We start from the raw sequence: 12242 nt of genomic DNA on the forward strand, positions 1-12242 counted from the left end.
CATATTCTATACATTTTTAATAAGTCAGCTCGTACTATATAAAAACACAGTCAAAACAGCCTTTGCCATTCTAAGATTTTTTTTTTTCATTCGTGTGTTGGAAAAACTCATTCTCAAGAAATAAAGTGCCAAAGGGAAGGATTTAGTTATTTTCACTAAAACTATTTATGAACTCTCCAAGGGAAAGATAAAGGAAGAACCAACTGAGCTCAAACTGTGCAAAAATAGTTTCTTTTATTTTCCTGTTTGTAAACTGCAAGAAAAAAAAAAGGGGGGGCAGGGGGAGGAAGGGAATAAACCCCAAAGCCACAGTCAATCTTCTTTACCTTCAGGGAATACTTTCATTTTTCTGATAGTTTTCTTTCCCCCAGATGTAAGACAAGGCAATGATATTTGCTGAAAGGTCCTATTTTGAATAAGGTAAAAGCTTCTAAGTTGAAGCCTCATACAGCAGCTGTACTCGGTTCCCATCTGAGTCAAATAGGTGACGCTTTCTGACTTAGTTCATGGGTTTTCTTTGTCATCTTTATGTGTTCATGGGTGGCTGGCATTTATAGCCCCTTATTTCCTCATGCCCACTGTAACAAACTATTTGTCAGCTATAATTTGCTCAAAAGCAACCAACCAAAACTGCATACAGCAGTGCAAAGAAGAAAGAGCAGGAGGTTGAGGAGGTTTACAGAAAACGATAAACTTTTAAGATTAAAGGCATCTTTTAAAACAACCTGTAAAACCAGTGAATTTCACAATCTAATTCTAGCATTGCAGCATTTCCTTTTGCAAATTCCTTTGGAAAGGAGTATTTCTCAGCACTCTATCCAAGTGTTAAAGAGGGCCACAGACCAGGGAACATTTAGCTCCCTTTATCCTTTGCATCAGCTCAGCTCATTTAGCCAGGCGAACGAGAGCTTACACTTCCAGCTAGCAGTTATACAAAGTTTTTCCTCCTCCACTTTAAAGCAGCCACACTGCTGTTAGTAATAAAAGGTAGGTAGTTACTACCTGGCTTGCATAAGTACTTGTGCTGGTAATCATAGCATTTTCTTTCTCCTTTTCTTCCAGGAATTTACAGCTTCCCTGTGGCCTGAGAAGAAGAAAGGAGAGAATGATCGACGGAAAGGGGAGCAGGGAGGGACCCACAGAGGGACAGGTGAACAGAAAACACAGTTGTGATTTTTAAGGGTTTGAGAGAACACAAGTGAAACCAAGCTGGATTTTTTTCTAAATGCCTAAGACAGAAAAGTTACCATTTTAAAAGAATGTGCTATCTGCTGCATCTTCAGTCTTAAATAATTCGGAAGCACAATTTTCTGAAGTTCAACAGATGTAAATGAAATATAAAAGCATTCACTACAGGGTGATCCTTATATGAGAAAAAAAAAATAAATGGAAACAACCTTGGTAAAAAGTAATAATAACCTGGACTGCCCTTGACTTTATACTGCAACATGTATAGCTTCACTATTGCAGGTGCCAGGCCACATACACAGTGCAAGCAAGCAAAGCTTGTAATAAAGGACAAATCTTTTATTAGGTCAAACTAGCATAATTGGGGAAAAAAATTAGACAAGCCTTTGGGCACATATGCCTTTCTTCAAGTCTGAAATGGAGGGAGCAGCTACAACTCGGAGCAGAATTTGTCAGAGTTTAGTAAATAATGTGCTAACAAAATGTCCCCTGAAAGAAATGCTAATTGGTACTAGTAGAATAAAAGAGACGTTGCAGGAGCAAGGAAGTGAGGGAAACAGATGTGGTAAAGTTATGTTATAGGACAGAGAGAGAGAGACATATATAGAGTTGGTGTTGGAGGAAGGTTGCTTTTTAGAGATATTAAAAACTAGTATCTCTATTAATTCAGTCATTTTTATTTTCTTTACTGTTTCTTCTTGTGTGCTTAAGCCACAATAGCTACAGAGGCAGCATTACTGAGATACAATATCCAATATAGATGTTCAGGCAAATAATATGCTATTACATTTCAGTTGCACTGCTGGCTCTGAAGGCATGGCCAAGGCTTTCCTGAACCTCATGCACCGTGTCAGCCTCTTGAGACCTTCATTAATCAAACATTTTTTAGGATAGTTTTTGAATTGCCCTTGCGCTATGCCGATGAATGGTCCCAAAGACCCAACAAGTCTATTCTCATGTGCAATTCCTGGTTGTCATTAAAACCTTTTTCTTCTCTGAAACCTAAGGGAAGCCATTGATTTTCACCACCGATGACCTTCATAATGCCTACAATTTCTTGGCTGACTGAAAGGAAACACCTCAAACCATAAAACAGTTAAATTTTAGTCATTTTTTGTGTATCTTGTCTGGTCAGGAAAGCTGGGGATTATGATAAATTTTACACATTCAGATTTTTGTTGATAATATGGATTGTGTTTTGTGCACAGATTAACATGACGCTTTGCATTATCTGATTAACTTTTATGACTGTTATAATGAGCTCATATGGTTAATTATCACAGTAATTGGTATATTATATAGCTGTCTTTCACTGTGTTCATTTTTTACTTTTAATAAAATTAAATCAATAACAATAATTTACTTTCTAAAACTGTTATTTTATGGCCTGTTGCCCAAAGCACTGTAAAAAAATGGATGCTTAGGCGAAGAGCAAGGTATCTGTTTTCTCATGACCTGACTACTGCCTATACATTTGAGGTCATACTAAAGACAGAGATGGGATTGATCTTACTTCAGTGCCATCTGGTACACCATAATTTTCGTTGTCTTCAGTACTTGCACTTGTACTATGTCAAGTGCAGATGTCCAGAGTAGTAGGAAATAAAGTACACCTCAGACTAAAGGGAAAAAAAAGAGTGGTCCGTGAAAATGTCCATCTCCCTGTTGGAAGAGTTTTCATATAGTTACCCAGGGCAATTCTGACCCCAGAATTTTGTGGGAACCTTAGAAAAAATAAAATTACACGATTGAAGTACAATCTGCAAGCTCTACAATAGGCTTCAAATTTCACCTGCTGTTATGGTCTTAAAATTACACGTCACCATATTAGATCCACTGTTTTATGTGGATACACATAGTGACTTTTTCAAAAATTTGCAAAACACATTTTCACTATAAATTTCTGAGATGTGTTGATTTTCACTTAAAACAAGAAATTTTTACTTCTTATTCCCAGAAATATTCTATTTTTTTATGAAACAAAACATAAAATTTTCACTGCGAAAGTCTCTAATTTACAATCAGATTTGCATCGTATTTCAGAGATTTTTTTTCCCCAAAGGTTCCATTTCCATTGAAATTTCCATTGAATTAAAAAGTATAAAGTAAAAAATCTTGGATTTCTGGAATTCATTAATTAGCTTAGAAAATTTTCAGCTTTGCTAGAATAAAATCCTGGCCTGAGAAGAATAGACACAAAAGTAATATAACTATTATTCTGATAAAAAAGATGGTGGGTTTTGGCTTGTTGCTTAATTTTTTAATGTGTCACTAATGTTTACAATAATTACAACAATAAAAAGTATTTATTAGCTAAAAAGGAAGATTAGTGGAATTCACATATTTTCAATTGGGAAAAAAAGGGTTTTCTATGGAATCAGTCAGTCAGTCAGAAGCAATACCTGGGAATACTGTGTAAAGTAAATTTGTTCAAGTGATTAAGTATTCAACCAAAACAAAATTATTCAGATATTAAACAATGAAGTGAAAGGAAGGGGAACAACCTAGCAATGGTTTAGATAACTATGGCTGACTAATAACTCCCGATATTCCTCTTAACAATGTGGCACCCGGAATGATCCAATAATTCTTCTTAGACATAGTGTTTTCAGGGAGAAAAATCCAAAGAAATGGCTGTTATTAGGAAACTCAAGCAGACAAGGGGATTGTGGGCTGAGGGCCCAGGGAACAGCTGTCCCATCTCCCCCATTGGCCACCCTGCATGCTGCCAGGCCAGGTCTACTCTCCACTTCCCCAGTAAAGAAGGAGACATCTCAGACAGCTTTGCCTACTCTCTGCCTGGGCAGCATATGCCTCCTTGCCAGGCTACAGGTGAGTGAATGTCTTGGAGAAGACTTCAGTTGCTGGATGGGTGGTTTCTCAAGAGGTACTGAAATCCAACAGGTCATCTCCTTACCTGGCAGGTGAACAAATAAGAAAAAGCCTGATAGAAGCCCAGCTTCCCCTTTTTTTTGCTTTCTGATAATATTATATAGTTTGTATGCTTATTATTTTAAATTTTCCAGTACTACTTCCATTTCTACATCTGGCAGTTACCTAAGATTACCTGTAGGAGTATAAATTGCAATTTAACAATGACTAAACAAAATTTACACTCAATTACTTTATATTTTAAAAATTAATTATACAACGTTATATTCAGTCATGCTGCATTAGTTGATTCAACAAATTCAAAACAAAGGCTTTTATCTCTCCCTCTCTACTAAATGACTTCACTCTTATCATGCCATTTTGTCTACAATGAAGTTAGGAACTCATTCATGTTTTTCTCTCTAATTCAAGATTCAAAAACTGAGATATGTCAGAATTCTCACACAAACAAGGTATACTGGATTTAAATTATCTCTGAAATATTTTCTTTTTTCAGTCTAATTAAATGTTTTATGGAGATCTTCTCAAGCAACTGCTTATGAAAAGAGAATAATTATGACATTCCTAAAAGCATTTCACACAGCTCTTTTTAGCTTCATTAGATACTGATTTTTCAGCCTTCTGTGAGTCCAAAATAAGAGTCAAATTTATGAAATCATTCTTGAACAGTATTAGAAGCAGCTGAGACTAAAAATCTAAGGCTTACCAAGAGCTAGTTTCAAGGGCTAGTGAAAGCAACTTAGAAAGCTGGACAGGCTTTTTTAAAGAATATCATTATCGTCAAATTCTCTCTGTAAAATGGTTCCATAAAAATACCCAGTTTCTTCTTCTTAAAAAACACTAAGCCCTATTTCATTCCCTTCCTATGCTCATGATAAGAATCAGTTTTAAATCTGAAAAACTAGAGGGTTTTAAACTTATTCTGTAATCTTCTTCAAAAACTTTCTAATTCTTAATTCTTTGCAATACACCTCCTTCAAGTAAGACAGGCTTTCATTTTTAAGATGCACACTTACTATGTGCTCAGAAATTCAGCAAATGTGTCATTCCAATATGGTCATCATATTTACTTATTTACTTCATACTTACTTTTCAATGCATGAAAGAAAGATTTTACGGCGCACCCGCTGAGCTGTACAATAGCTTGCTCTCAAGCATTAAGAAATTCCAGATTATGCAACATCCAAGGCTGACAGCAAACTGTATTCAGTTCCGCTTTCCAGCAGCTCATGAACATTGTAAACAAACACTATTAAGAACTGGGAAAATACGCTGCACAAGATTCTGTACTCTGACTGAAATCCATTCTTCCCGAGCGGAGGATGGAACAAAGAAATCACGGCATTCAGCGAAAAGAACAAGTTTGAGGCATTCTCTCAAGAAGAAGAATAAGGATGACTAAGGAGCAAAATGAAAAACAGTACTTGAAAAGCAAGCTGATAATAAAACCAACTTTTCAAACATATATCCCTCTTAACACAGTACTGGACTTTTTAAAGCAAGTTAGCTTTCAAATGAAAGAAGGCTCATAAAGACTTGAAATGATCTTATAGATGATGTAGGTACCTACAAGTTATTTTCCATAAAAATAAAGCCTACCTGCGAGACTCCAAAGTGGATACTGAAACCCAAACTCTGCAAACAGGGCAGGGCCCAGGAAGGGCAGAAATCAGGATCTCTGCCCTCTTATTGACTATGTAAGAAGAAATAATGTAGCAATGGGAGTGCAAGACAATAAGGACGGTAGGATGCTAAGGAAGTATGTGCATCTGAAAAGTAGTTATTAAAGAAACTAGTAAAAGATGTCAGGGCTTGACTTTCAGCCCTGCAAATAACTTATTACTTACTCCTACTTCAGGTGCTGGCATTCGTGGATCACAACCTGAAGCAACCTGCTTTTCCCTCGCATCACACAGAAAAGCTCTTTTCTTAACTTAAGACTGAATTTCATTCAGAGGAGCTAGGTTTAACAACATGCACCATCGCTGTAGTTTCTCATCTGGGTCCTGGCTTGAGTATCGCATGAGAGCCTTGCAGTGTGATAAGTAAATTTTTCAGATGTGTAGCTGGGGGATGGATCCACACTGAGATCTAACCTGAACATAGGGTTGTGAGACAGAGACATCTGGAATATCCCCAGAAGACAGAATCTTGCAGCTATATTGACTGGAGGCAAATAACTGAGAAATCGCTTAAACCTCTGTATCACTTCTTCCTGACAGTAAAATGAAGACAGTGATATTTCTCTTTCTTTGACCATCTTTTGTCTGCTTATAATTCAAGCCAAAAATATATATATAATGGCAAACTATCACTAAGACTAGCCTAAAGATATATAATTGACCTACAAATATCAGAGTTTTGTTTCACAAACAGTACAGTTTCTCATCGATATGCTTAGCTTTCCAACAACTGATTTAGAAAGCAGATGCACCACCATATAACTGAGACTTATTCAAGATGTTTATCCTTCATTTCAAGTGTGTTCTATTGCAAAAAACTGTGACCGTCAGATTCTTTTGGTTGGGACTTTTTGGGAGTGGGTTGTTTTCGGTTTTGTTTTTCTTTTTTTCCTCACATTGTCTGAGAAGTATTTTTCTTATTTTGTCCTTGTGTCTCTTCTTCTGTTGATACTGTGCACACTAGTTTAGCAGGTGTGTTTCCTCACGATTTACTAGCGATTTCTATTCTCTATCTGCATCTTGTAGTATTCCAAATAATTACTTTCTTTAAGGAATATGTGTAAAACCTTGAAAGAAAAGTTGGGATCTGCAATAATAAAAATAAATTTAGAAAAATATTTTTATTTTAATTCCTTAAATTTAAATGAGTTAAAAATCCAATCTCAGGTTAGATTCTTTCCAAAACTCTGTAAAATACTAATGAAGATGCAACATCAGTGATATGTACAGATTGTTTGAATTCAGTGTCTCATTGAGAAATGCACATTAACCATTTATTTTATGTATCTCCTTTAAAAAAATAAATAGAAAGAATAGAAATCATCGCTGAAGGTAGGAGATTAACCAGAAGACTAGAGAAAACCAAAGTAACTCATCACAAAAAGTTACATATAGGTCAAAATACATTATCAAAATTCTTCCTACAAAATAAAACTTGCAACTGCTTGAGTAGTATGTAGGAAAATCGAATTCAGGAATAATGCTAAAATTCTGTCCTTTCCATGTCCAGTTTTGTAGTATTTTGTAAAAATGGAGTCCCTTTGAAATTCAGTGCTACTGAGACAATCTACCTTAAACAATTTTTTCACAAATATAGAAACCATGGAGATTGCAATAAAAAAATTAATCATAATGAACATCTTGTTAAGGATATCAACATTCAAATAAGGAGATACGGGGAATCAAGAACTTCTCTGCTGAGAGTGCAAAAACAATAATCACCATGATAATGCAATTATTAGTATCCCATGACTTTCAGAGTTCAGGGACTGAGAACGAATATGCAAGAAATGGGACCTTATGTAAGCTTACTTCCAAACAAAGTGACCAGTCTATTGGCTTCAGGGGTTTCAAAATCTATTTTCCTGCTGTACCGGATCTTCACATTTGCTTCATTTGCTTCATACTGTTCTTACAAGGCATCATTACAAGAAAGAAGATATAACTATTTGGCAGTTATATCACTGCCAAATATATTTGAGAAACCTTCAAATATTGGTAATCTCAAATGCTTCTTTGAACAAGATGGCAGAAGATATCACTTCATGAGGATAACAGGTGTCTATGCCTAATTCATTTATAGTTGCATGTAATCAGCATGAAGTAATAATATAATTTAATTTCACTTGTCAGATTTCGCTTGCTTGGAGATGCTTTTAAAAATAGTAAATTATTGATAGAAACAATATACTAAGCATTCTAGTATAATATGTTTTATAGCAACGATTTCTTTGTACTTAAGGACATTAGTGGAAAAGCACTATAGGTGGAAATGTGGTACTGTATAGTCCACTTGGGTGACCATTAAGGTTTAAGATCAAATTTTTCATGTACAAACAGAAAAAGGCAAGGCTTTAGGAATGGCAGTGGAATTGATGGAATGCTTTTCCTTCCCATCTGTGATTTGATACGAGTCATGTTATTAGCAACCAAAAAATGTGTATGACTTGTCATGCATATTTGATGTCATATGTAAAACAGGTGCATGATCACAAATTTCTAAGCCATATAGATTTTAACATAGGAAGTCTTCACTAAAAGTAACAGATACTGAACCAAGGCAGTTGCAAAAAATAAAGATGGGTTTGGATGGCTGGGGAAAAAAAAAAACCAACAACACAACAACTATCAGACTTTCATGCAACCCTTATAAAAAGGAAAGAAATAAGAACATAGTAGTATGCAACACTGGGTATACTGCCTCCCATGATATATCATGTCTGTAAATCATGAGCCCTTCCTATATGATTGGAATCTCTAGATATTGACACAATTAAAAAAATAATGATACTGATTGTGGTTTATTACAACTCAAAGGCTACTAATCAATATTTCTCACTGTCTGTTCATTACATGCAGACAAATAGAAACACACAACATTGCAAGTGCAATTTCTATTATTCACCTAAGTCCATATCTGAAGCAGATACTCACAGCAGAGGAAGACATGGAGAATTCTCTTGAAATACAAGACACAGTTTTAAAAACTTGCTTTCTCTAACACGCAGTACTGTGTAGGAACAAAAAATGTCAATAGAATTAAAAACCAAAAAAATTTAAAAAATTAAAAAAAATATGAAGCAACACCACATATCACATCTAATTCCCCCTTTGGGAATATGTTAGTCATGTTGCTTACACAATACGCTACTGAAGGACTTTAAAATACTGTTGTCATTATCAAAGCCTATATAATTTTGAATAAAATATTTAAGTTCTTTTGTCCTGCCTTTTTTTTTCCCCACAGATATTATACCCAGTTTTGTAGGCTGTGGCAATTGACCTACAGGCCTTTTTGGAGGAATGAAGTTATCATGTTACAGCCAATTTCCAGATGGACAGAACAACACCAGCTGCTGCATCTGGTTTTGGCCAGTAGCCTAGGGTGTGAATGCAACCCACTCAGTATTTTATGCACAGTCAATGAGTATTTCTTATCTCCTGATTACAATGGTGACTGGCTCTTTTAAGAGATTTAAGCTGAAATCTAAACTCCCCAAAATATTCTGACTCAAAGTGGTTATTAGAGTGAGTTCCTGGTAACAAGTGACAGAATCAGACAACCCTCAAAAATTCTGTCCTCTGCCTATTGACTGCCTATTTAAAAAAAAATAAATAAAAAAATGGTGTAGTTAGTGTAATTACAAACTTAATACTAATAACTATAGAAGAATATGATATTGGCCTCAGAGGTTCTACCGCGACTGCAGTGACAATTGGAACTGGGGATCAACTCGGAGCTTTGCAGCAGCTGCTCCTTTGAAATCAGTCCTTGAAAACTCTATCTGTGCACATGTGTGATTACATGCATTTACCAGTAATGGCAGGAGCAAAATAATGCTAAAATCAATAAGAGACCTTCCATTCATTAAGCATACAGTGGGATAAGGCCCTGCTATAGTACACAGATTTCTCTGTCTTCCATGAGTAAGTCTACTGCAATCAGTTTACAGCTCCCCCGTAGCAACCAGAAATGAAAATAAACAAACATAGGATAGGAACAAAAAAGCAAGATAATTAAATAATAATGATAACTATACACAATTCTTAAATATTACTAATTTCAATAGTGCTTCAATAGTATTAAAAAACACAAAATATTACATCATCTAACTTTTTAGAGCAAATTAATGTCCAAGAATTAAGGTGATTAGACTAGATTCTACTAAAATTCACTATTGGGAATAGCGAAGGAAGGCCAAAGTTAAAGGTACTCAAACCACTAGATCCTTGTCACGTTATAGGAAAGTCAAAATGCTGATTAGCTTTTTCCTCCCTTCCAATTGTGACATGGGACTGTTTCATGCACAAGAATAAGGGGCGGAAGGAGAGAAAGAAAAGTGATGGTAACCTCCACAAAAACGACAGAGCAGGAGCTGGAGGTGTATGTGGGAAATGAGGATTGCTGCTAGTAAGTACTAGACACCGAACTAGGCCTTAACAGTCCTGAGGAATAACTTGTGCTTGAAGGGTCAACAGAATTTATCTTTGAACAACAAGACAATACACAGCCGATATCCTCTTCCAAAACAAACACTAGGTACGCACACACAGAGAAACTTTAACGTATTTGTTATTTGTTTCTTCTTTATGGGAATTTTTAAGTGAAACAGAAGATGGTAACGAGCAGAGTTTCACTCTGCAAAGGGAACTCTATTGGAGAAAATCAGAGGGCATGCTGCTAAGTTAGGCCTGCGATACTGTTAGTAGTTTAGAAATATATATTTGAATAGCTTAATTTGGGGATACTTAAAATTAGAGTTAATTATAGATCTGCACTGGAGAAAGTATTGGAAAGTTGTTTCTGAACATGCTTTCAATTATGTGTTATATTTTTCTTAAATTATGAAGCTTCCTTCAGTTTTGGTCCAGACTATTATTTTGTCCAACTAGTACTCTGTCAAGATGTCTAGCTCAATGAATACAACCAATTGCTGGAGTTTATACAGAGAACACAGACATTCTGTTGAAATTAATAGGAGGTTTTGCCAAAGAGATATTTTAGTAAAATTACTGTGCTATTTTGGGTGCTGTGTTTACAAAGAGTTGGATAAATTACTTTTTAGTATTCAAAAGAATAGATTATTGAGACCGAAGATTCATTATTGTTTTTATAAACTAATTTGACAGCTGTTGATTCGACCACTCAAAGCAATCTCTGAGCATTTATAGACTAATGCCATCTGAAATGGAACTTCTTCTGGGGAAGTACATCGCTAACCACAGAAATTATTTGATGATTTGTGAGAGCATGCCTGAAATCTGCTTGAAGTGTGGAGACAGAGGCTATTGTTAAGAAATTCTCAGCATTCATTAAAATTAATATTTCTATGCAGACAAGTATTGTTTTACACTGTAGTCTGCATTTAAATGTTCTTAAACTGCATTATTCAAATCAGAAACTGATTAACATCTGGGTGCAAACCACCCTCTTACACACAAGCCATTTTGTCAATATCAATGACAATAAATAATAATAAATAATGATCAAAAGAACAGCTTTCAGTATTCATGATTTCAGTTTGGAAATCAGCTAAAATTGTGCTTAAGTCCTGAGTTTCAGAGACTCAGACTAAATTGAAGATACATTGGAAAGATACTGATGCTTATTATAAATTCAAAAGTTTATTTCTAAAAGATGTCAATATACACGTCATAATTTCATATGGAAAATGTGACAAATTTTAAGGAGTATAAATTCATATTATTTAAAGTACTTACTAAGTGTTGAGAATATGAAGAATCTTCTTAGATGCAGTAGTTATTTCACTGTCATCCACTATAATTTTTCCTCCTATTTAACAAGAATATCTAGCACTGACTACTGTTGATGGTAGATTATATGGTTCATTGATTCTACCTAATGCAGTTATTGCTAATAAATTATATATCCAAAAATTTGAAATAAGGACATGATATTTTGAAATGAAATAATAAAACATCTATAAACTTAACATGTGAACTATGATTACACTTAGTGATTCATTAGCTCTATGATAACAGTGCCAGTTTTAACTCACTGGTTTTACATGAAATCTATCTTTTATCACAAAATTATGATCTCTTAACTCATGAAAATAGATCTAGATTTGTAATAAGATTGCTCAAAATATTAGGCAATCACAAATGAAAACAAACATTTCAGTAACATAAAGTACCCAAATATTTTAAGCCGTGTGCTTTATTATATGTATGCCACATGCTGAAAGCCAGAACAGCCAGACATCAATATGTCATTGAAAGACTGTATAATGCAATACGAAAATATCTTCATATATCTTATGTTAAACATCTCATGACTATCAGATAGAAATCACCATGAAACTGCTTACAACATAGCTAAAATTAAGCGTAGCTAACATTATAGCAGCTATCTCCCTGGTGGATCATGTTTATGATTTACTTGTGTTATATTTAAAAATAATCTGTTGCAAGACTACTGAAGGTTGTTTTATCAGATAAGCAAGTCTATTATATAGG

At 34.9% G+C, this 12242-nt stretch overlaps 1 protein-coding gene across 1 annotated transcript in view; it reads right to left on the reverse strand.

Annotated features, from left to right (window-relative positions):
- NALF1 (NALCN channel auxiliary factor 1) overlaps window positions 1-12242 on the reverse strand; it is a 501564-nt gene that overhangs the window by 179791 nt on the left and 309531 nt on the right. The window lies entirely within an intron of this gene.

The sequence above is a fragment of the Chroicocephalus ridibundus genome, chromosome 1 (assembly GCF_963924245.1).
Source record: "Chroicocephalus ridibundus chromosome 1, bChrRid1.1, whole genome shotgun sequence".
In the NCBI taxonomy this organism is placed as follows: domain Eukaryota; kingdom Metazoa; phylum Chordata; class Aves; order Charadriiformes; family Laridae; genus Chroicocephalus; species Chroicocephalus ridibundus.